A 24804-nucleotide genomic window follows, 5' to 3' on the forward strand; every position below is an offset into this window, starting at 1 on the left:
CAGAGTATAGTAAAAGTAATTTACCTTGTCTGATGATTCTCTATGATATCCAAATCATATGGGTAGAGGATCATGCCTAGGCACTGATCTCTCCTCCTTTTATACCTCTTTTAGACACTCAGTTTGGAGAAAGATGTTCGGGAGTGCAATCTATCTTAACACAGAGTGACATTGCATTACGTATTAAGTAGCACTTAGTCCAATGTTAGTTCCTTTAGCACTGATGCTCATAGTTATTCTTCCGTTGGGGCGTCGTCTCGGTAGGTCGGTTCATACCACTCCTCCTCAGTCTCCCTGTAGGTTTGTTCTTGTTTAATTTCCAGTACTTGTATTTCCCATGCATTTGGCTCCCTCTGCTGGTCACCTGCTGTTGTGGCAATTTCTTATTTTATCCCCCAGTCAACAGATGGCCTTAGAGCCCATGAATGTGGCCCTGGAACTGGACCGGCCACTGAGGGAGGGGTCCGATATTTTTTGCCTTTTGCCACATAATCCACTCAAACATCCGAAGGAAAAAAAATACAGACGAAACATTAATTGATAGGATTCCTTGTAATGCCTCTGCTGTAAAATCCCTGAGCACTAAACAACAATGCCTATTTTCTCTGATTTCCTCTTTGTTTGCTCCGTGCCGTTTAGAACCAATGAAATAAAATGATACAGCGTGTCAACATGTCAGGATCCTGTTGGTGGTGAACATTTACTGTAGTCGTTAATCCAACTATCATGGTTTCTTCAAAGTTACTCCCTTCTTCCACTCTTCCCAGCACCTGCGGAGAAGGAGACACGCTGGACAGGCCTTAATCTTGCCACCCCTGTGTGTCCTTCACCCTAACAGGGAAGGAATCGAGGCGCATGTTCGCCACCACAGCATTTCGTCTCAACTGGTATATAATTCTCTAGCCAATGGTCATGACTTTCAGTTCCTTTCACGTCACACATAAGAGTCATTGGACGAAAGGCGTCTTCTGGTACGGGGGCGTTTTTTTTTAAGAGCCCAAGAGTTGTGCGTTGCGGTCTGGATTTGGAATCATAAGAACCTTATCTTTCATATCAGCGAGAAAAAGGTGGAATTGATACACACCTTTTATAGGGTTAGGGTTCCCAAACTGCCATTTTTTTCAATGTTACAGCGCTTATTTACAGAAAACAGACAAGACAAACACTGAAAAATATGGTCGTCTGCAACTGTTAAAACAGTGAGCAGTAAGTGTGTATTTTGTATTTGTGAAATTATTTTGATGGGAAATGGAAGTAGAGGGATTTATGTTTCTAGAACCGTATTGCAATTGAGAATCGATTCACGTTTAGATTGAATGATTGAATGATTTGGCTTCCGGAGCCAATTTGCCCTTTAAACAGAACGTGTAAGGTCCTTGGACTAAGGAGTAACATTAGGGTGCTTTAGTCCAATACTCCTCCTGTCTATGTACACTTGACTCATGTTCAAGTATTTTAAATGTGTCACACTGCAAGGGTTTGGACATGAAGGCGTGTACAGGGTATGTCACATAACCCAAACATACGTGTGAAAGGAGAGACTGTTCTTCAAAGAACAAAATAATGGATGGAATGGGCTTCCTCACTCCATCCTCCATACGGGTCAGTCTGAGTGCACCGACCACTCCATCCTCCATACGGGTCAGTCTGAGTGCACCGACCACTCCATCCACCATGAGGGTCAGTCTGAGTGCACCGACCACTCCATCCACCATACGGGTCGGTCTGAGTGCACCGACCACTCCATCCACCATACGGGTCGGTCTGAGTGCACCGACCACTCCATCCACCATACGGGTCAGTCTGAGTGCACCGACCACTCCATCCACCATACGGGTCGGTCTGAGTGCACCGACCACTCCATCCTCCATACGGGTCAGTCTGAGTGCACCGACAACTCCATCCACCATACGGGTCGGTCTGAGTGCACCGACCACTCCATCCACCATACGGGTCAGTCTGAGTGCACCGACCACTCCATCCTCCATACGGGTCAGTCTGAGTGCACCGACCACTCCATCCTCCATACGGGTCAGTCTGAGTGCACCGACCACTCCATCCACCATACGGGTCAGTCTGAGTGCACCGACCACTCCATCCTCCATACGGGTCAGTCTGAGTGCACCGACCACTCCATCCACCATGAGGGTCAGTCTGAGTGCACCGACCACTCCATCCTCCATACGGGTCAGTCTGAGTGCACCGACCACTCCATCCACCATACGGGTCAGTCTGAGTGCACCGACCACTCCATCCTCCATACGGGTCAGTCTGAGTGCACCGACCACTCCATCCTCCATACGGGTCGGTCTGAGTGCACCGACCACTCCATCCACCATGAGGGTCAGTCTGAGTGCACCGACCACTCCATCCACCATACGGGTCAGTCTGAGTGCACCGACCACTCCATCCTCCATACGGGTCAGTCTGAGTGCACCGACCACTCCATCCACCATGAGGGTCAGTCTGAGTGCACCGACCACTCCATCCACCATACGGGTCGGTCTGAGTGCACCGACAACTCCATCCACCATACGGGTCAGTCTGAGTGCACCGACAACTCCATCCTCCATACGGGTCAGTCTGAGTGCACCGACCACTCCATCCACCATACGGGTCGGTCTGAGTGCACCGACCACTCCATCCTCCATACGGGTCAGTCTGAGTGCACCGACCACTCCATCCACCATACGGGTCAGTCTGAGTGCACCGACCACTCCATCCTCCATACGGGTCGGTCTGAGTGCACCGACCACTCCATCCTCCATACGGGTCAGTCTGAGTGCACCGACAACTCCATCCTCCATACGGGTCGATCTGAGTGCACCGACCACTCCATCCACCATACGGGTCAGTCTGAGTGCACCGACCACTCCATCCACCATACGGGTCAGTCTGAGTGCACCGACCACTCCATCCACCATACGGGTCAGTCTGAGTGCACCGACCACTCCATCCACCATACGGGTCAGTCTGAGTGCACCAACAACTCCATCCTCCATACGGGTCGATCTGAGTGCACCGACCACTCCATCCACCATACGGGTCAGTCTGAGTGCACCGACAACTCCATCCTCCATACGGGTCGATCTGAGTGCACCGACCACTCCATCCTCCATACGGGTCGATCTGAGTGCACCGACCACTCCATCCGCCATACGGGTCAGTCTGAGTGCACCGACCACTCCATCCTCCATACGGGTCAGTCTGAGTGCACCGACCACTCCATCCACCATACGGGTCAGTCTGAGTGCACCGACAACTCCATCCTCCATACGGGTCGATCTGAGTGCACCGACCACTCCATCCACCATACTGGTCAGTCTGAGTGCACCGACCACTCCATCCTCCATACGGGTCGATCTGAGTGCACCGACCACTCCATCCTCCATACGGGTCGATCTGAGTGCACCGACCACTCCATCCACCATACGGGTCAGTCTGAGTGCACCGACCACTCCATCCTCCATACGGGTCGATCTGAGTGCACCGACCACTCCATCCGCCATACGGGTCAGTCTGAGTGCACCGACCACTCCATCCACCATACGGGTCAGTCTGAGTGCACCGACCACTCCATCCACCATACGGGTCGGTCTGAGTGCACCGACCACTCCATCCACCATACGGGTCAGTCTGAGTGCACCGACCACTCCATCCTCCATACGGGTCAGTCTGAGTGCACCGACCACTCCATCCTCCATACGGGTCAGTCTGAGTGCACCGACCACTCCATCCACCATACGGGTCAGTCTGAGTGCACCGACCACTCCATCCTCCATACGGGTCAGTCTGAGTGCACCGACCACTCCATCCACCATGAGGGTCAGTCTGAGTGCACCGACCACTCCATCCTCCATACGGGTCAGTCTGAGTGCACCGACCACTCCATCCACCATACGGGTCAGTCTGAGTGCACCGACCACTCCATCCTCCATACGGGTCAGTCTGAGTGCACCGACCACTCCATCCTCCATACGGGTCGGTCTGAGTGCACCGACCACTCCATCCACCATGAGGGTCAGTCTGAGTGCACCGACCACTCCATCCACCATACGGGTCGGTCTGAGTGCACCGACCACTCCATCCTCCATACGGGTCAGTCTGAGTGCACCGACCACTCCATCCACCATGAGGGTCAGTCTGAGTGCACCGACCACTCCATCCACCATACGGGTCGGTCTGAGTGCACCGACAACTCCATCCACCATACGGGTCAGTCTGAGTGCACCGACAACTCCATCCTCCATACGGGTCAGTCTGAGTGCACCGACCACTCCATCCACCATACGGGTCGGTCTGAGTGCACCGACCACTCCATCCTCCATACGGGTCAATTTGAGTGCACCGACCACTCCATCCACCATACGGGTCAGTCTGAGTGCACCGACCACTCCATCCTCCATACGGGTCGGTCTGAGTGCACCGACCACTCCATCCTCCATACGGGTCAGTCTGAGTGCACCGACAACTCCATCCTCCATACGGGTCGATCTGAGTGCACCGACCACTCCATCCACCATACGGGTCAGTCTGAGTGCACCGACCACTCCATCCACCATACGGGTCAGTCTGAGTGCACCGACCACTCCATCCACCATACGGGTCAGTCTGAGTGCACCGACCACTCCATCCACCATACGGGTCAGTCTGAGTGCACCAACAACTCCATCCTCCATACGGGTCGATCTGAGTGCACCGACCACTCCATCCACCATACGGGTCAGTCTGAGTGCACCGACAACTCCATCCTCCATACGGGTCGATCTGAGTGCACCGACCACTCCATCCTCCATACGGGTCGATCTGAGTGCACCGACCACTCCATCCGCCATACGGGTCAGTCTGAGTGCACCGACCACTCCATCCTCCATACGGGTCAGTCTGAGTGCACCGACCACTCCATCCACCATACGGGTCAGTCTGAGTGCACCGACAACTCCATCCTCCATACGGGTCGATCTGAGTGCACCGACCACTCCATCCACCATACTGGTCAGTCTGAGTGCACCGACCACTCCATCCTCCATACGGGTCGATCTGAGTGCACCGACCACTCCATCCTCCATACGGGTCGATCTGAGTGCACCGACCACTCCATCCACCATACGGGTCAGTCTGAGTGCACCGACCACTCCATCCTCCATACGGGTCGATCTGAGTGCACCGACCACTCCATCCGCCATACGGGTCAGTCTGAGTGCACCGACCACTCCATCCACCATACGGGTCAGTCTGAGTGCACCGACCACTCCATCCACCACACGGGTCAGTCTGAGTGCACCGACCACTCCATCCACCATACGGGTCAGTCTGAGTGCACCGACCACTCCATCCACCATACGGGTCAGTCTGAGTGCACCGACAACTCCATCCTCCATACGGGTCGATCTGAGTGCACCGACCACTCCATCCACCATACGGGTCAGTCTGAGTGCACCGACCACTCCATCCTCCATACGGGTCGATCTGAGTGCACCGACCACTCCATCCACCATACGGGTCAGTCTGAGTGCACCGACCACTCCATCCACCATACGGGTCAGTCTGAGTGCACTGACCACTCCATTCACCATACGGGTCAGTCTGAGTGCACCGACCACTTAACAGAGAACATTCCTGGTCATCCCTACTACCTCTGATCTGGAGGACCCACTAAACAGAGAACATCCCTGGTCATCCCTACTGGCTCTGATCTGGAGGACCCACTAAACAGAGAACATCCCTGGTCATCCCTACTGGCTCTGATCTGGAGGACTCACTAAACAGAGAACATCCCTGGTCATCCCTACTACCTCTGATCTGGAGGACCCACTAAACAGAGAACATCCCTGGTCATCCCTACTGGCTCTGATCTGGAGGACTCACTAAACAGAGAACATCCCTGGTCATCCCTACTGCCTCTGATCTGGAGGACTCACTAAACAGAGAACATCCCTGGTCATCCCTACTACCTCTGATCTGGAGGACTCACTAAACAGAGAACATCCCTGGTCATCCCTACTGGCTCTGATCTGGAGGACCCATTAAACAGAGAACATCCCTGGTCATCCCTACTGGCTCTGATCTGGAGGAGTCACTAAACAGAGAACATCCCTGGTCATCCCTACTGGCTCTGATCTGGAGGACTCACTAAACAGAGAACATCCCTGGTCATCCCTACTGCCTCTGATCTGGAGGACTCACTAAACACATGCTTCATTTGTAAATGATGTCTGAGTGTTGGAGCGCGCCGCTGGCTATCCATAAATGAATAAAAACAAGAAAATGATGCTGTCTGGTTTGTTTAAGATTGGGACTTTGAAATAACTTCTACATTTACTTTTGATACTTAAGTATGTTTAAAACAAAATACTTTTAGACTTTTACTCAAGTAGTATTTTACTGGGTGACTTTTACTTGAGCCATTTTCTATTAAGGTATCTTTACTTTTCCTCAAGTATGACAATTAGGTACTTTTTCCACCACTGCAGAAACATGAATTTATTTATTCATGCCGATACTAGACTACTCACACCTGAAAGTATTCTACCTTTATCTAATAAGTCCTACAATATACGAGACAAAAGCCTTGGTCAAAATGATAAATAGGCTACATTTCTCTGTACTGTCATTGCAATATAATTCCCCGAACATTGTGAGAGTAACATCGATCAATGTGTAAAAACCTACATACCCCATGATACACCGCGGCCAGGGGAGGGCTCACCTGCGCCAGCTGTGCACTGGAACACCTGGCTCGGGTTACAGTGCGCAGTGGGCTGGACTCCGCTCCAAAATAAGTTCACTCATTTCACAACGCAACGACTGGGCGGCTCAACAATAGTCCTCGTTTTAACAGACGTATAGTGAAGGAGTTGTCTAAGTTTAGTTCAGGCTCAACGTTGCTGTCTTAGATTTCAACGGAACTAAGGTCCATCGGGTAAGAAAGCATTTGATTTGGTTTGTCTGGCTATAGAAATGTTTCGCTGCGTGGGATAGTCTACTCTGCCCAGTTTACTGCAGGAGGTTAGTATTGTAGTTTGTTTATTATGTATTTTAATTTGTTGATTTGGGATTAATTTATACAAGATTTCCGTGTCCCATTAGACATTACAATAGATCGTTTCGAAACAAGGTCAGTCATTCCTTTTTTTCCAAATAGTTTTGATGGAAGATTTTGGACATTCTTTGTGAGAGGTCTTGCGAGGAGGAGCTTTAGTTTACCTGTGTGAAGCTAGCGACAATAAGGATTAGCCACAGTCGTGGTATTTTCGGGATGCCTTCAAAATAAAAATCGGATACAAATAGCGGAATCACCATATTTGGACAACATAATGCTAAACAATGTCGGAATATTGTTATATAAATTGAACAAAATACAATAATTTGATCAAATAAAAATCTGTGAAATTGCACTGTGGATGTATTAGACTTTAGAATTGCGTTGGGGGCAAACGTATATATTTTAAATGTAACCTTTATTTAACTAGGCAAGTCAGTTAAGAACAAACACTTCTTTACAATGACCGCCTACCCCGGTCATACCCGGACGATGCTGGGCCAATTGTACGCCGCCCTATGGGACTCCCAATCACAGCCGGATGTGATACAGCCTGGATTTGAACCACGGTGTCTGTAGTGATGCCTCAAGCACTGACATGCAGGGTCTTAGACCGCTGCACCACTCGGGAGCCCCGAAACCACCTTCCCTGTGGACCTTATGTCCATGAAATAGGATGTCTACTCCGTGACAACCACAGACTACAACTGTGAAGACTTTTTACAAATATAACCGTAGCACAAGCTCCCCAGTCACCTTACTATGTATTGATCCATGCCTATGGATCTTGTGAAGACCCTTCACAGTTGTAATCTGTGGTTGGCACTGAGGAGAGGCTGATATCCCATTTCATGGACCCAAGATCTATGTCTGTACAGAGAAAAAAAACAGATGACCCCCAATACAATTCTAAAGTCTTAATGCATTCACAGTGATTTCAAATTGTTTTTTTCTTCCTGAAACCAATGATTGTCTTTTGTTGAATTTATATAACAACATTCCCAATGTTGTTTAGTGTTTATCTAGTCCAAATATGGCATGATTCCACTATTTTTGTATCCGTTTGAATCGCTTTCGAAGGAGAGCTTTTATTTAGAAGGCGATCTGCAAATTCCATGACCGTGGCTAATCCTTATTGTGGCTAGCTTCACACATGTCTTTAGCTTGACGGATTTTCCTCCAACTAATGGAAATCAGATGTTGGCTTCCCATTCACTACAGACAGCACTGCACTGACACTACACTAAAACAGCGAGGGGATGAGACAGCTCAGTCTAGATATAAAACTATTCTGCCCAGCCTGCATTTGTACTTCAAGAATTTGGGTTAACACTTGATTGTACTTGATGCAACTTATCCAGTTATATAATCGCCTTATAAACATAATATTATACTGTAGCTAAATGCAGTCATTGCCTAATTTACAGAAAGGTATATATGGTACTGAACCAATCTAAAGTTTAAACCGTTAACTCATTTGAATCGATGATGTTTTCATGTGACAAGAGAAAAAGTTATTGAAGTCAATAAATAGTGGCATAACTAATTATCACATCAAACGTCTCCAATCCAAAGTTAAATCTAGAATCGGCTTCCTATTTCGTAACAAAGCATCCTTCACTCATGCTGCCAAACATACCCTCGTACAACTGACTATCCTACCGATCCTCGACTTCGGCGATGTCATTTACAAAATAGCTTCCAACACTCTACTCAGCAAACTGGATGCAGTCTATCACAGTGCCATCCATTTTGTCACCAATTCCCCATATACTACCCACCACTGCGACCTGTATGCTCTCGTTGGCTGGCCCTCGCTTCATATTCATCGCCAAACCCACTGGCTCCAGGTCATCTATAAGTCTTTGCTAGGTAAAGCCCCGCCTTATCTCAGCTCACTGGTCACCATAGCAGCACCCACCCGTAGCACGCGCTCCAGCAGGTATATCTCACTGGTCATCCCCAAAGCCAACACCTTCTTTGGCCGCCTCTCCTTCCAGTTCTCTGCTGCCAATGACTGGAACGAATTGCAAAAATAGCTGAAGTTGGAGACTTATATCTCCCTCACTGACTTCAAGCGTCAGCTGTCAGAGCAGCTTACCGATCGCTGCAGCTGTACACAGCCCATCTGTACACAGCCCATCTGTACACAGCCCATCTGTAAACAGCCCCTCCAACCAACTACCTACCTCATCCCATATTTGTTTTTGTTTTTCTGCTCTTTTGCACACCAGTATTTCTACTTGCACATCGTCATATCTATCACAATCTGTGTTGCTTTTGTCGCACTGCTTTGCTTTATCTTGGCCAGGTCGCAGTTGTAAATGAGAACTTGTTCTCAACTGGCCCACCTAACATCATTTAGCCTGGGGAGGGAGGGAGGGAGAGAGAGCTGTGTGTCTGTCAGAACATGATTCAGCCTGGGTAGAGAGAGGGAGAGAGGGAGGGAGAGAGAGAGAGCTGTGTGTCTGTCTGAACATCATTCAGCCTGGGCAGAGAGAGAGAGGGAGAGGGAGAGAGCTGTGTGTCTGTCAGAACATCATTCAGTCTGGGGAGAGAGAGAGGGAGAGAGAGGGAGAGAGCTGTGTGTCTGTCAGAACATCATTCAGTCTGGGGAGGGAAGGAGAGAGAGAGAGAGAGAGAGCTGTGTGTCTGTCAGAACATCATTCAGTCTGGGGAGGGAAGGAGGGAGAGGGAGAGAGCTGTGTGTCTGTCTGAACATCATTCAGCCTGGGGAGGGAAGGAGGGAGAGAGAGAGAGAGGGAGAGAGCTGTGTGTCTGTCAGAACATCATTCAGTCTGGGGAGGGAAGGAAGGAGAGGGAGAGAGCTGTGTGTCTGTCAGAACATCATTCAGTCTGGGGAGGGAAGGAGGGAGAGAGAGAGAGGGAGAGAGCTGTGTGTCTGTCAGAACATCATTCAGTCTGGGCAGAGAGAGGGAGAGAGAGAGAGAGCTGTGTGTCTGTCAGAACATCATTCAGTCTGGGGAGGGAAGGAGGGATAGAGAGAGAGGGAGAGAGCTGTGTGTCTGTCAGAACATCATTCAGTCTGGGGAGGGAAGGAGGGAGGGAGAGAGAGAGAGGGAGAGAGCTGTGTGTCTGTCAGAACATCATTCAGCTTGGGCAGAGAGAGGGAGAGCTGTGTGTCTGTCAGAACATCATTCCGTCTGGGGAGGGAAGGAGGGAGAGGGAGAGAGCTGTGTGTCTGTCAGAACATCATTCAGCCTGGGGAGGGAAGGAGGGAGAGAGAGAGAGAGGGAGAGAGCTGTGTGTCTGTCAGAACATCATTCAGCTTGGGCAGAGAGAGGGAGAGCTGTGTGTCTGTCAGAACATAATTCAGTCTGGGGAGGGAAGGAGGGAGAGAGAGAGAGAGAGCTGTGTGTCTGTCAGAACATCATTCAGTCTGGGGAGAGAGAGAGGGAGCTGTGTGTCTGTCAGAACCAGCTGGGTAACATAATGATGTAATTATATGAATAGAGCTCAACTCGGCCTGCTGTAACCTGTCCTGTAGCTTTCCTCTGGAGCTCTAAGGGATATCACTCATCACACACTGTTGAGGGAGCTTGCAAGTAAGCATTTCGCTGCACCTTTTTTACCAGCTGTAAACTATGTGTGTGACAAACAAACTTTGTTTTGACACACACACACACACACACACACACACACACACACACACACACACACACACACACACACACACACACACAATAAGGCCCGACAAGACAAGACATATCATGCAAATTCACATTAAAGAATGAAGAAGTCCTCTCTAAGCAATGTATTGAAATAACAGAAGTGTTCATAGTAACAGATTGACCCAGTGTTTTACATGACCTTCAGTGTTTTACATGACCTTCAGTGTTTTACATGACCTTCAGTGTTTTACATGACCTTCAGTGTTTTACATGACCTTCCGTGTTTACATGACCTTCAGTGTTTTACATGACCTTCAGTGTTTTACATGACCTTCAGTGTTTTACATGACCTTCAGTGTTTTACATGACCTTCAGTGTTTACATGACCTTCAGTGTTTTACATGACCTTCAGTGTTTTACATGACCTTCAGTGTTTTACATGACCTTCAGTGTTTTACATGACCTTCAGTGTTTACATGACCTTCAGTGTTTTACATGACCTTCAGTGTTTACATGACCTTCAGTGTTTTACATGACCTTCAGTGTTTTACATGACCTTCAGTGTTTACATGACCTTCAGTGTTTACATGTGATGATGAGTCCCTTAAAACTTCTTATGGACGGTAGCGTCACATCCAGTGAAATTGCAGACCGCGAAATTCAAAAATACCAAATTCAAATATTTAACATTCTTGAAAATATATGTGTTAAGCATCAAAATAAAGCTTAACTTCTTGTTAATTCAGCCACGGTGTCAGATTTAAAAAAGGCTTTATGGCGAAAGCAAACCAAGCGATTATGTGAGGACAGCGCCCCGCATACAAACACATGAAAATCATATTTCAACCAGGCAGGAGCGCCACAAAAATCAGAAATAGCGATATAATTAATGCCTTACCTTTGAAGATTTTCTTCTGTTAGCACTCCAAAATGTCCCAGATACATCACAAATGGTCCTTTTGTTCGATAATGTCCTTCTTTATGTCCCAAAAATGTCCATTTATATTTGCCGCATTTGATTCAGAAATACACCCGTTTCAACTCGCCCAACATGCCTACAAAGTATCTACAAAGTATTTATTAGATACATTATATTAGATACATTTCAAACGATGTTCCTAATCCAACCTCAGGTACCCTAAAACGTAAATAATCAATAAAATGTAAGATGGAATAAACTGTTTCTAATACCGGATAAAAACAACGTGAAGCGCACTCCTGTTCACGCGCATCAAAACAGTAGAGTCCAGCTGGAGTGACACTTACAATGAATAGCACCACTTCTTCATTTCTCAAAAGAAAAACCTAGAACAATTTCTAAAGACTGTTGACATCTAGTGGAAGCCATAGGAACTGCAAACAGGTTCCTAATAATAAGGGTATCCCATAGAAACCAAATGGAAAATCCTATGACCTCAATTTCCTCCCCCCCTGGATGGTTTGTCCTCGGGGTTTCGCCTGCCATATCAGTTCTGTTATACTCATAGACATTATTTTAACAGTTTTATAAACTTTAGAGTGTTTTCTATCCAAATCTAGCAATTATATGCATATCCTAGCTTCTGGGCCTGAGTAACAAGTAGTTTACTTTGGGCATGCTTTTCACCCGGAGGTGAAAATACTGCCCCCTACCCAAGAGAGGTTAATGATGCCCTCAGCCAAGTCCCCTGCAGAACATGTTTTGGATGATAGGCCTTAGCGTATGTCAGCTCTTAGCTGTGAGCTATGTGGACGTTAGCTGGGGTATATTGCGTAGATTGATGAGGGGGAAAATGATTGAATCCATTTTAGAATAAGGCTGTAACAAAACGTGGAAAAGTCAAGGGGTCTGAATTCCTTCCGAATGCACTGTATGTGGACTTTAGCTCACAGCTATCCAATATCTCGCTAACGTCCACATAGCTCACAGCTATCTGATATCTAGCTATGTGGATGATAGCTAGATATTAGATAGCTACTGTATGTGGATGTTAGCTCACAGCTATCTGATATCTAGCTAACATCCACATAGCTCATAGCTATCTGATATCTAGCTAACGTCCACATAGCTCATAGCTATCTGATGTCTAGCTAACGTCCACATAGCTCACAGCTATCTGATATCTAGCTATGTGGATGATAGCTAGATATTAGATAGCTGTGAGCTAACATCCACATACAGTAGCTATCTGATATCTAGCTAACATCCACATAGCTCATAGCTAGCTATCTGATATCTAGCTAACGTCCACAGAGCTCATAGCTATCTGATATCTAGCTAACGTCCACAGAGCTCATAGCTATCTGATATCTAGCTAACGTCCACAGAGCTCACAGCTATCTGATATCTAGCATTGTGGATGATAGCTAGATATTAGACAGCTGTTAGCTATGTGGATGTTAGCTAGATATTAGACAGCTGTTAGCTATGTGGATGTTAGCTAGATATTAGACAGCTGTTAGCTATGTGGATGATAGCTAGATATTAGACAGCTGTTAGCTATGTGGATGTTAGCTAGATATTAGACAGCTGTTAGCTATGTGGATGATAGCTAGATATTAGATAGCTGTTAGTGTGTGTTGTGTTCTGGACTGGAATGTCTGCCTGTCACATTGTGGAGCCTTGAGAGATTCCTCCCTCAGTCACATGCTGCTGCCTGGCTGGCAGAGAGAGAGAGAGAGAGAGAGAGAGACCTGGTGTTCTAGAGGTTTGGATCTGCAGATTGGACAAGGTAGTGAAAGTCATTTAGGCGTGTTCATTTGAACGAGGGAGCCTTGCAGCTACTAAGTCTGCAACAGCCAAGCACACAATGTACCACTACGTGTAAACAAATTCCCTGGTGTGTAAACATGTACCAGCTCTATTGTAACGTGTTGTTTTGATTTTGTAGTTCAAATGTCAGGCCCGTTGGCAGTTAGTTATGTCTATGTACCCCATGGTGGGAAATACAAACAATCCATGAAAACCAAAAAACACTGTAAACATTAAACATGCCTTGCACATAGCTTGACATGGACACGGTATTGCAGTAACTCAGGGTGGGACCATTCTTCTACTGCCAACTTGCCAAGTGCAAAGTGTATGACAAGCCAGTAGGGCACATTTGTACATATTTCAACAGATATATGTCTGTGTGAATCAGTAACTTTCTTTCTATCTGTTACTGTTGTAAGCTGGGGGGGGGCACAGGCTAGTTTAGACAGTTTGCTATTTGAACTCTCAAAACCTGAAGATTTCCAGAAGATTGCCTTTTCTGTTGGGTTTTATGTAAGTAAACTCAGACAACATATGCTTTCTCCATATAGTAGATACACAGACCATACCACCCTGCCTAGACATGTGTTTTCTGTTCAATCTAGAACTGTGCTATCTACACTCAGACAATCAGTCTTTCATATAGTAACACAAACATCATACACACAGTACCATCACGCCTTGCTGAGGGTTTTATGGCTCTCCGCCCATGCCCTATCTGTTTTCCTTCAGGTATAAATCCTCATGCTCTAGTCTAGTTCAATAGTTCCTCATCCCTGTGCTCTAGTCTAGTTCAATAGTTCCTCATTCCTCGTGCTCTAGTCTAGTTCAATAGTTCCTCATCCCCGTGCTCTAGTCTAGTTCAACAGTTCCTCATTCCTCGTGCTCTAGTCTAGCGCAATAGTTCCTCATCCTCATGCTCTAGTCTAGCTCAATAGTTCCTCATTCCTCGTGCTCTAGTCTAGCGCAATAGTTCCTCATCCTCATGCTCTAGTCTAGCTCAATAGTTCCTCGTGCTCTAGTCTAGCGCAATAGTTCCTCATTCCTGTGCTCTAGTCTAGCGCAATAGTTCCTCATCCTCATGCTCTAGTCTAGCTCAATTGTTCCTCATCCTCATGCTCTAGTCTAGTTCAATAGTTCCTCATCCGCGTGCTCTAGTCTAGCTCAATAGTCCCTCATCTTCATGCTCTAGTCTAGTACAATAGTTCCTCATTCCTGTGCTCTAGTCTAGCTCAAGTTCCTCATTCCTGTGCTCTAGTCTAGCTCAATAGTTCCTCATCCGTGTGCTCTAGTCTAGCTCAATAGTTCCTCATCCTCATGCTCTAGTCTAGCTCAATAGTTCCTCATCAGCGTGTTCTAGTCTAGTTCAATAGTTCCTCATCCGTGTGCTCTAGTCTAGCTCAATAGTTCCTCATCCGCGTGCTCTAGTCTAGCTCAATAGTTCCTCGTGCTCTAGTCTAGCTCAATAGTTCCTCATCCTCGTGCTCTAGTCTAGTTCAATAGTTCCTCATTCCTGTGCTCTAGTCTAGCTCAATAGTTCCTCATCCTCGTGTTCTAGTCTAGTTCAATAGTTCCTCATGCTCTAGTCTAGCTCAATAGTTCCTCATCCTCGTGTTCTAGTCTAGTTCAATAGTTCCTCGTGTTCTAGTCTAGTTCAATAGTTCCTCGTGCTCTAGTCTAGCTCAATAGTTCCTCATCTGCGTGCTCTAGTCTAGCTCAATAGTTTCTCATTCTCATGCTCTAGTCTAGTTCAACAGTTCCTCATCCCCATGCTCTAGTCTAGCTCAATAGTTCCTCATCCTCGTGCTTTACTCTAGATCAAGATTTCCTCATCTGCGTGCTCTAGTCTAGTTCAACAGTTCCTCATCCCCGTGCTCTAGTCTAGCTCAATAGTTCCTCATCCTCGTGCTCTAGTCTAGATCAATAGTTCCTCATCCGCGTGCTCTAGTCTAGCTCAACAGTTCCTCATCCCCGTGCTCTAGTCTAGATCAATAGTTCCTCATCCGCGTGCTCTAGTCTAGCTCAATAGTTCCTCATCCACATTGGCTTTAACTGGCTTTTGGGGCGGGCAGGTAGCTTAGTGATTAGGCCAGTAACCGAATCCCAGAGCTGACAAGGTAAAAATCTCTTGTTCCGCCCCTGAACAAGGTAGACCGTCATTGTAAATAATAATTTGTTCTTAGCGCCCCTATAGATTCAAGAGGTTATTTCATTATTGGATAAAAACTGACTTGCCTAGTTAAATAACGGTTACAATTTTTAAACTGTTTTACATTTTTTGTGTAACCCTCCTGCTGTGAGTAAGTCCTTCAGAGGAATGGGGTGTGGTGCTGTGAGTTAGGACCGTCTTTAACTGACTCTGTGGTATGAGGACTTGGATGTACGTCGGAGAGAGGTGTGTGTGTGTGTGTGTGTGTGTGTGTGTGTGCGTGTGTGTGTGTGAGCGTGTGCGTGTGCGTGTGTGCGTGTGTGAGCGTGCGCGTGTGTGTGTGTGTGAGCGTGTGCGTGTGTGTGTGTGTGTGAGCTCACAGAAGGGTTGCAAAGGGAGAGTATATATCCTTTCTTACATACCTCCATTTATTTCACAATGTCAGTATGTTTTTCATGTCAATGTTTTTGCCGTCAAACTGGTAGAAGCAGTGGGGGGGAGAAAGCAACGTAAGTTGTTTCTATATTAGGTTGTGCATCAATCAACATTGGTAAGTCACTCTAGTAGCCAGCTACCTAAACGTTTAGTAAACATGGTCAAATCAACGACCGGGACGGGGCCCGTTCGTCATCGGTTACCATATTAAAAACAGCAAACATTTGCCTCCATCCTATTGAAAAATGTGTAGAATTGAAATGAGTTTTATATAATTGCTACATATTCTCTCCACCCTGTGGTAAAATGTGTAGAAGTTGCCCATCTCTGGTTTAGGATCTCTGTTGCTGCTTTCCACTATAGTGTATCTCTGGAGAGTTGCCCATCTCTGGTTTAGGATCTCTGTTGCTGCTTTCCACTATAGTGTATCTCTGGAGAGTTGCCCATCTCTGGTTTAGGATCTCTGTTGCTGCTTTCCACTATAGTGTATCTCTGGAGAGTTGCCCATCTCTGGTTTAGGATCTCTGTTGCTGCTTTCCACTATAGTGTATCTCTGGAGAGTTGCCCATCTCTGGTTTAGGATCTCTGTTGCTGCTTTCCACTATAGTGTAGGAAGGAGTCTACCGTTGGTGCTCTGACATAAGACTGGTCTGTAGGAGTTTTAGTTCACAACTTTAGGGTGTGTTTTTCCCCTCAGGTTGACTCTGAGTTGACTCTGAGTTGACTCTGAGTTGACTCTGAGTTGACTCTGAGTTGACTCTGAGTTGACTCTGAGTTGACTGTGTGTTGACTCTGAGTTGACTGTAAGAGCGTAACCGCGAAACACGTACATCTGCCTGTATGTCAGTCAGATTCCTTTTGAAGTTGAACTCATGGGTTGAGATGTGTATATGTGTATACCTCTACAGCAGCGCTGCTTAACAGACACATGCATTCAATGCCTTGTGTTCAAAAGGACTACACAACATTACATTGACAGGTGAGTCATTGAGCAGACAGTCTTATCCAGGAGCCCACGTTACAGTCAGTGCATCCGTCTGAAAGTAGCTAGGTGGGACAACCACATCTCAGTCAGACTAAGTATTATTTTTCCTAAATAAAGTAGAGTGGGTTTCAGAACAACAACAACAACAACATTGCATAGACACTTTAATAACTCTACCTACATGTACATAATTACCTCGACACCGGTACCCCCTGTATATAGCCTCCACATTGACTCTGTACCGGTACCCCCTGTATATAGCCTCCACATTGACTCTGTACCGTAATACCCTGTATATAGCCTCCACATTGACTCTGTACCGTAATACCCTGTATATAGCCTCCACATTGACTCTGTACCAGTACCCCCTGTATATAGCCTCCACATTGACTCTGTACCGGTACCCCCTGTATATAGCCTCCACATTGACTCTGTACTGGTACCCCCTGTATATAGCCTCCACATTGACTCTGTACTGGTACCCCCTGTATATAGCCTCCACATTGACTCTGTACCGTAATACCCTGTATATAGCCTCCACATTGAATCTGTACCAGTACCCCCTGTATATAGCCTCCACATTGACTCTGTACCGGTACCCCCTGTATATAGCCTCCACATTGACTCTGTACCGTAATACCCTGTATATAGCCTCCACATTGACTCTGTACCGTAATACCCTGTATATAGCCTCCACATTGACTCTGTACAAGTACCCCCTGTATATAGCCTCCACATTGACTCTGTACCGGTACCCCCTGTATATAGCCTCCACATTGACTCTGTACTGGTACCCCCTGTATATAGCCTCCACATTGACTCTGTACTGGTACCCCCTGTATATAGCCTCCACATTGACTCTGTACCGTAATACCCTGTATATAGCCTCCACATTGAATCTGTACCAGTACCCCTTGTATATAGCCTCCACTTTGACTCTGTACCAGTACCCCCTGTATATAGCCTCCACATTGACTCTGTACCGGTACCCCCTGTATATAGCCTCCACATTGACTCTGTACCGTAATACCCTGTATATAGCCTCCACATTGACTCTGTACCGTAATACCCTGTATATAGCCTCCACATTGACTCTGTACCGGTACACCCTGTATATAGCCTCCACTTTGACTCTGTACCAGTACCCCCTGTATATAGCCTCCACATTGACTCTGTACTGGTACCCCTGTATATAGCCTCCACATTGACTCTGTACCGGTACCCCCTGTATATAGCCTCCACATTGACTCTGTACCAGTACCCCCTGTATATAGCCTCCACATTGACTCTGTACCGGTGCCCCCTGTATATAGCCTCCACATTGACTCTGTACCGGTACCCCCTGTATATAGCCTCCACATTGACTCTGTACTGGTACCCCTGTATATAGCCTCCACATTGACTCTGTACCGGTACCCCCTGTATATAGCCTCCACATTGACTCTGTACCAGTACCCCCTGTATATAGCCTCCACATTGACTCCGTATTTCGCCCCGCTATAGTTATTTACTGCGGCTCTTTAATTATTTGTTTTGCTTACTTCTATTTAAAAAAAAATATTGGTATTTTCTTAAAACTGCATTGTTAGGTTAAGGGCTTGTACGTAAGCTTTCACTGTAAGGTCTACTACACCTGTTGTATTCGGTGCATGTGACGTAATCAAATTTGAAACACTCTTCACAGAGACGATGTTCTTGGCTGCCTGGCCTAGCATAGAGGTGCTGCCTGCCAGTAATGTAGGGAGTAAACGGTGGGTAGCAGACATCAGGCCTATGGAGAAATGACCTATTACCAAACTATCCCAGGGGATGGCTTCAGCATGGGTAACAAGAGACTGAAGCTAAGTGTTGCAGTAGACAACAGAACAGACACTAGGATACTTTCTTTTTTTTTTTTTAAGGAAGCAACAAGGGGGAAAGCGAAGAGGTAGTGAAACACGAAGAGAGGAAAAGCTGAGAGACAGAGGAAGAGAGCGGTGTTAAGTGAGTTGCCGAGTAGAGAGTTGGAGTGTATGTGTGTGACCTGTATGAGCCAGTGAGAGTGGAATGTGTGTGTTGCTCTTGACAAACAGAGATAAGCATTAGCCAGCAGCAGGAAGAGGAGTGGTCGGGCCCTGGTTTCAGGGAGTACTGTCCTCCGCCTCTTGCAGGCTGGAAGGTGTGGTGACTGGGTGATGGTGTGGAGGAATGTGGTCACAAGGCCTCTATGACTCTAGCTAAGAGGTCACATAGCAGAACACAGACAGCCTGGGAGACCAGCGCACACACACACACACACACACACGCACACGCACACACACACAGTGTGTATGTGGGTATCATGATGCCTTGAACTGTTTGCTTCACTGTTGTAACCTTCCTCTTATTAAAGTTGACTGTAATCTAATCACCCAAATGACCAAACCCACCCACCAACTAACTAACCCACCCACTAACTAACCCACCCACTAACTAACCCACCTACTAACTAACCCACCCACTAACTAACCCATCCACTAACTAACCCACCCACTAACTAACCCACCCACTAACTAACCCACCCACTAACTAACCCACCCACTAACTAACCCACCCACTAACTAACCCACCAACTAACCCACCCACTAACTAACCCACCCACTAACTAACCCACCCACTAACTAACCCACCTACTAACTAACCCACCTACCAACTAACCCACCAACCAACTAACCCACCAACCAACTAACCCACCAACCAACTAACCCACCCACCAACTAACCCACCAACTAACTAACCCACCTACTAACTAACCCACCAACTAACTAACCCACCAACTAACTAACCCACCAACTAACTAACCCACCAACTAACTGACTAAGTAACCCACTGTGAGAAGTACAGGAAGGGGGCATGTTACCTCGGGTGGTGGGTTATGTTGGTGTCAATTAACCTCGTTTTTCAACCACTCACTCCACAAATGTCTTGTTAACAAACCTATAGTTTTGGTAAGTCGGTTAGGACATCTACTTTGTGCACGACACAAGTCATTTTTCCAACAAAATGTTTACAGACAGATTAATTCACTGTATCACAATTCCAGTGGGTGAGAAGTTTACATACACTAAGTTGACTGTGCCTTTAAACAAACAATAATAGTACAAACAATAATAGTACAAACAATAGTACGCAAGTATACACACCATGGGACCACGCAGCCGTCATACCGCTCAGGAAGGAGACGTGTTCTGTCTCCTAGAGATGAACGTATTTTGGTGCGAAAAGTGCAAATCAATCCCAGAACAACAGCAAAGGACCTTGTGAAGATGCTGGAGGAAACAGGTACAAAGGTATCTATATCTACAGTAAAACGAGTCCTATATCGACATAACCTGAAAGGCCGCTCAGCAAGGAAGAAGCCACTGCTCCAAAACCACCATAAAACAGTCAGACTACGGTTTGCAACTGCACATGGGGACAAAGATTGTACTTTTTGGAGAAATGACCTCTGGTCTGATGAAACAAAAATAGAACTGTTTGGCCATCGTTATGTTTGGAGGAAAAAGGGGGAGGCTTGCAAGCTGAAGAACACCATCCCAACCGTGAAGCACCGGGGTGGCAGCATCATGTTGTGGGGGTGCTTTGCTGCAGGAGGGACTGGTGGACTTCACAAAATAGATGGCTACATGAGGCATGAAAATTATGTGGACATATTGAAGCAACATCTCAAGACATCAGTCAGGAAGTTAAAGCTTGGTCGCAAATGGGTCTTCCAAATGAACAATGACCCCAAGAATACTTCCAAAGTTTTGTCAACATGTCTTAAGGAGAACAAAGTCAAGGTATTGAAGTGGCCATCACAAAGCCCTGACCTCAATCCTATAGAACATTTGTAGGCAGAACTGGAAAAGCGTGTGCGAGCAAGGAGGCCTACAAACCTGACTCAGTTACACCAGCTCTGTCAGGAGGAATGGGCCAACATTCACCCAACTTATTATGGGAAGCTTGTGGAAGACTACCCGAAACATTTGACCCAAGTTAAACAATTTAAAGGCAATGCTACCAAATACTAATTGAGTGTATGTAAACTTCTGACCCACTGGGAATGTGATGAAAGAAATAAAAGCTGAAATAAATAATTCTCTCTACTATTATTCTGATATTTCACATTCTTAAAATAAAGATCACCAAACTGACCTAAGACAGGGGATTTTTACTAGGATTAAATGTCAGGAATTGTGAAAAACTGAGTTGAAATGTATTTAAACTTCTGACTTCAACTGTAAACACAACATTGTAAAGTCTTGGTCCCATGGTTCATGAGCTGAAATTTTATTGTTTATTTTTTTTATTTCACCTTTATTTAACCAGGTAGGCTAGTTGAGAACAAGTTCTCATTTGCAACTGCGACCTGGCCAAGATAAGGCATAGCAGTGTGAACAGACAACACAGAGTTACACATGGAGTAAACAATTAACAAGTCAATAACACAGTAGAAAAAAGGGGAGTCTATATATACATTGTGTGCAAAAGGCATGAGAAGGTAGGCAAATAATTACAATTATGCAGATTAACACTGGAGTGATAAATGATCAGATGGTTATGTACAGGTAGAGAGAGATATTGGTGTGCAAAAGAGCAGAAAAATAAATAAATAAAAACAGTATGGGGATGAGGTAGGTGAAAATGGGTGGGCTATTTACCAATAGACTATGTACACCTGCAGCGATCGGTTAGCTGCTCAGATAGCAGATGTTTGAAGTTGGTGAGGGAGATAAAAGTCTCCAACTTCAGCGATTTTTGCAATTCGTTCCAGTCACAGGCAGCAGAGAACTGGAACGAAAGGCGGCCAAATGAGGTGTTGGCTTTAGGGATGATCAGTGAGATACACCTGCTGGAGCGCGTGCTACGGATGGGTGTTGCCATCGTAACCAGTGAACTGAGATAAGGCGGAGCTTTACCTAGCATGGACTTGTAGATGACCTGGAGCCAGTGGGTCTGGCGACGAATATGTAGCGAGGGCCAGCCGACTAGAGCATACAAGTCGCAGTGGTGGGTGGTATAAGGTGCTTTAGTGACAAAACGGATGGCACTGTGATAAACTGCATCCAGTTTGCTGAGTAGAGTGTTGGAAGCAATTTTGTAGATGACATCGCCGAAGTCGAGGATCGGTAGGATAGTCAGTTTTACTAGGGTAAGTTTGGCGGCGTGAGTGAAGGAGGCTTTGTTGCGGAATAGAAAGCCGACTCTTGATTTGATTTTCGATTGGAGATGTTTGATATGGGTCTGGAAGGAGAGTTTAGAGTCTAGCCAGACACCTAGGTACTTATAGATGTCCACATATTCAAGGTCGGAACCATCCAGGGTGGTGATGCTGGTCAGGCGTGCGGGTGCAGGCAGCGAACGGTTGAAAAGCATGCATTTGGTTTTACTAGCGTTTAAGAGCAGTTGGAGGCCACGGAAGGAGTGCTGTATGGCATTGAAGCTCGTTTGGAGGTTAGATAGCACAGTGTCCAAGGACGGGCCGGAAGTATATAGAATGGTGTCGTCTGCGTAGAGGTGGATCAGGGAATCGCCCGCAGCATGAGAAACATCATTGATATATACAGAGAAAAGAGTCGGCCCGAGAATTGAACCCTGTGGCACCCCCATAGAGACTGCCAGAGGACCGGACAGCATGCCCTCCGATTTGACACACTGAACTCTGTCTGCAAAGTAATTGGTGAACCAGGCAAGGCAGTCATCCGAAAAACCGAGGCTACTGAGTCTGCCGATAAGAATACGGTGATTGACAGAGTCGAAAGCCTTGGCAAGGTCTATGAAGACGGCTGCACAGTACTGTCTTTTATCGATGGCGGTTATGATATCGTTTAGTACCTTGAGCGTGGCTGAGGTACACCCGTGACCGGCTCGGAAACCAGATTGTACAGCGGAGAAGGTACGGTGGGAAATTAAAGATCCCTGAAATGTTCCATACGCACAAAAAGCTTATTTCTCTCAAATTTGTTTACAATTTTTGTGCACAAAGATAATCCATCCACCTGACAGTTGTGGCATATCAATTGTAACAAATAATTTTACAATATGTTATTGGGATCATTTCTGGAGATGGAAATTATATTTTAGATGGTGTCACCATCATAGAATTTGTATTAATTTTGCAGTAGAATGTAGTAGTTGAATGTCCTTTTTAAAAAGTCACCACTTAGCTTCTCAGTCCACAATACAGTAACACACTGGGAGGGGGGGGTCAGACACACTGGGAGAGGGGGGGGACAGTAACCTCACAGTGTTTTCGGAAAGTATTCACACCCTTTGACTTATTCCACGTTTTGTTATGTTACAGCCTTATTCTAAAATGGATAAAATGATTTATTTCCCTCATCAGTCTACACACAATACCCCAAGAACACAAGTGGCCTCCATCCATTCTTAAATGGAAGAAGTTTGGAACCACCAAGACTCTTCCTAGAGCTTGCCGCCCGGCCAAACTGAGCAATTGGAGGAGAAGGGCCTTGGTCAGGGAGGTGACCAAGAACCCGATGGTCACTCTAACAGAGCTCCAGTTCCTCTGTGGAGATGGGAGAACCTTCCAGAAGGACAACCATCTCTGCAGCACTCCACCAATCAGACCTTTATGGTAGAGTGGCCAGACTGAAGACACTCCTCAGTAAAAGGCACATGACGGCCTGAGTTTGCCAAAAGGCACCTAAAGGACTCTCAGACCATGAGAAACAAGGTTATCTGGTCTGATGAAACCAAGATTGAACTCTTTGGCCTGAATGCCAAGTGTCACATCTGGAGGAGACCTGGCACCATCCCTATGGTGAAGCATGTTGGTGGTAACATCATGTTTGTCGGGATGTTTTTCACTGGCAGGGACTGGGAGACTAGTCAGGATCGATGGAAAGATGAACGGAGAAAAGTACAGAGATCTTTGATTAAAAACCTGCTCCAGAGCGCTCAGGACCTCAGACTGGGGTGAAGGTTCACCTTCCAGCAGGACAACGACCCTAAGCACACAGCCAAGACAATGCAGGAGTGGCTTCAGGACAAGTCTCTGAATGTCCTTGAGTGGCCCAGCCAGAGCCCGGAATTGAAGCTGATCGAACATCTCTGGAGAGACATGAAAATAGCTATGCAGCTACTCTCCCCATCCAGCCTGACAGAGCTATGATTTGCGGAGAAGAATGGGAGAAACTCCCCAAATACAGGTGTGCCAAAGCATCATACCCAAGAAGACTTGAGGCTGCAATTGCTGCCAAAGGTGCTTCAATGAAGTACTGAGTAAAGAGTCTGAATATTTATGTAAACACCTGTTTTTTGCTTTGTCATTATGGGGGTATTATGTGTTGATTGATGAGGGAGGGGAAATGGCTATTTAATCAAGTTTAGAATAAGACTGTAACATAAGAAATTGTGGAAAAAGTCAAGGGGTCTGAATACTTTCCAAATGCACTGTAAACTGTGTCTGGGGAATACACTGACCTCACCGTCTGTCTGGGTCTGCTCTGCCCATCTAGTCTGTCCTCACTAACCTGCTGTCTGTCTCTCTGTCTGTCTGGGTCTGCTCTGCCCATCTAGTCTGTCCTCACTAACCTGCTGTCTGTCTCTCTGTCTGTCTGGGTCTGCTCTGCCCATCTAGTCTGTCCCCACTAACCGGCTGTCTGTCTGTCTGTTTCTTCTGTCCTGTCTGTCTGTCCTGTCTGTCTGTCCTGTCTGTCTGTCTGTCTGTCTGTCTGTCTGTCTGTCTGTCTGTCTGTCTGTCTGTCTGTCTGTCTGTCTGTCTTTCTTGCATTGACGGCTCATTTAGAGTCAAGAGGCAAAAGTCTAAAGGACTTTTCATTTTGACGTGAAGCTTCTTCTTTT

At 46.5% G+C, this 24804-nt stretch overlaps 1 protein-coding gene across 1 annotated transcript in view; it reads left to right on the forward strand.

The window, feature by feature from the left end:
- Nucleotides 1-6772: 6772 nt before the first annotated feature.
- LOC139382989 (protein phosphatase 1, regulatory subunit 13 like) overlaps nt 6773-24804 on the forward strand; it is a 69240-nt gene continuing 51208 nt past the window's right edge. The window contains exon 1 of the mRNA XM_071127277.1: nt 6773-6922. The gene's annotated coding sequence lies outside the window, so the exon portion shown is untranslated. The remainder of the gene's footprint in view (nt 6923-24804) is intronic.

Source organism: Oncorhynchus clarkii, chromosome 24, assembly GCF_045791955.1.
Source record: "Oncorhynchus clarkii lewisi isolate Uvic-CL-2024 chromosome 24, UVic_Ocla_1.0, whole genome shotgun sequence".
Taxonomy (NCBI): domain Eukaryota; kingdom Metazoa; phylum Chordata; class Actinopteri; order Salmoniformes; family Salmonidae; genus Oncorhynchus; species Oncorhynchus clarkii.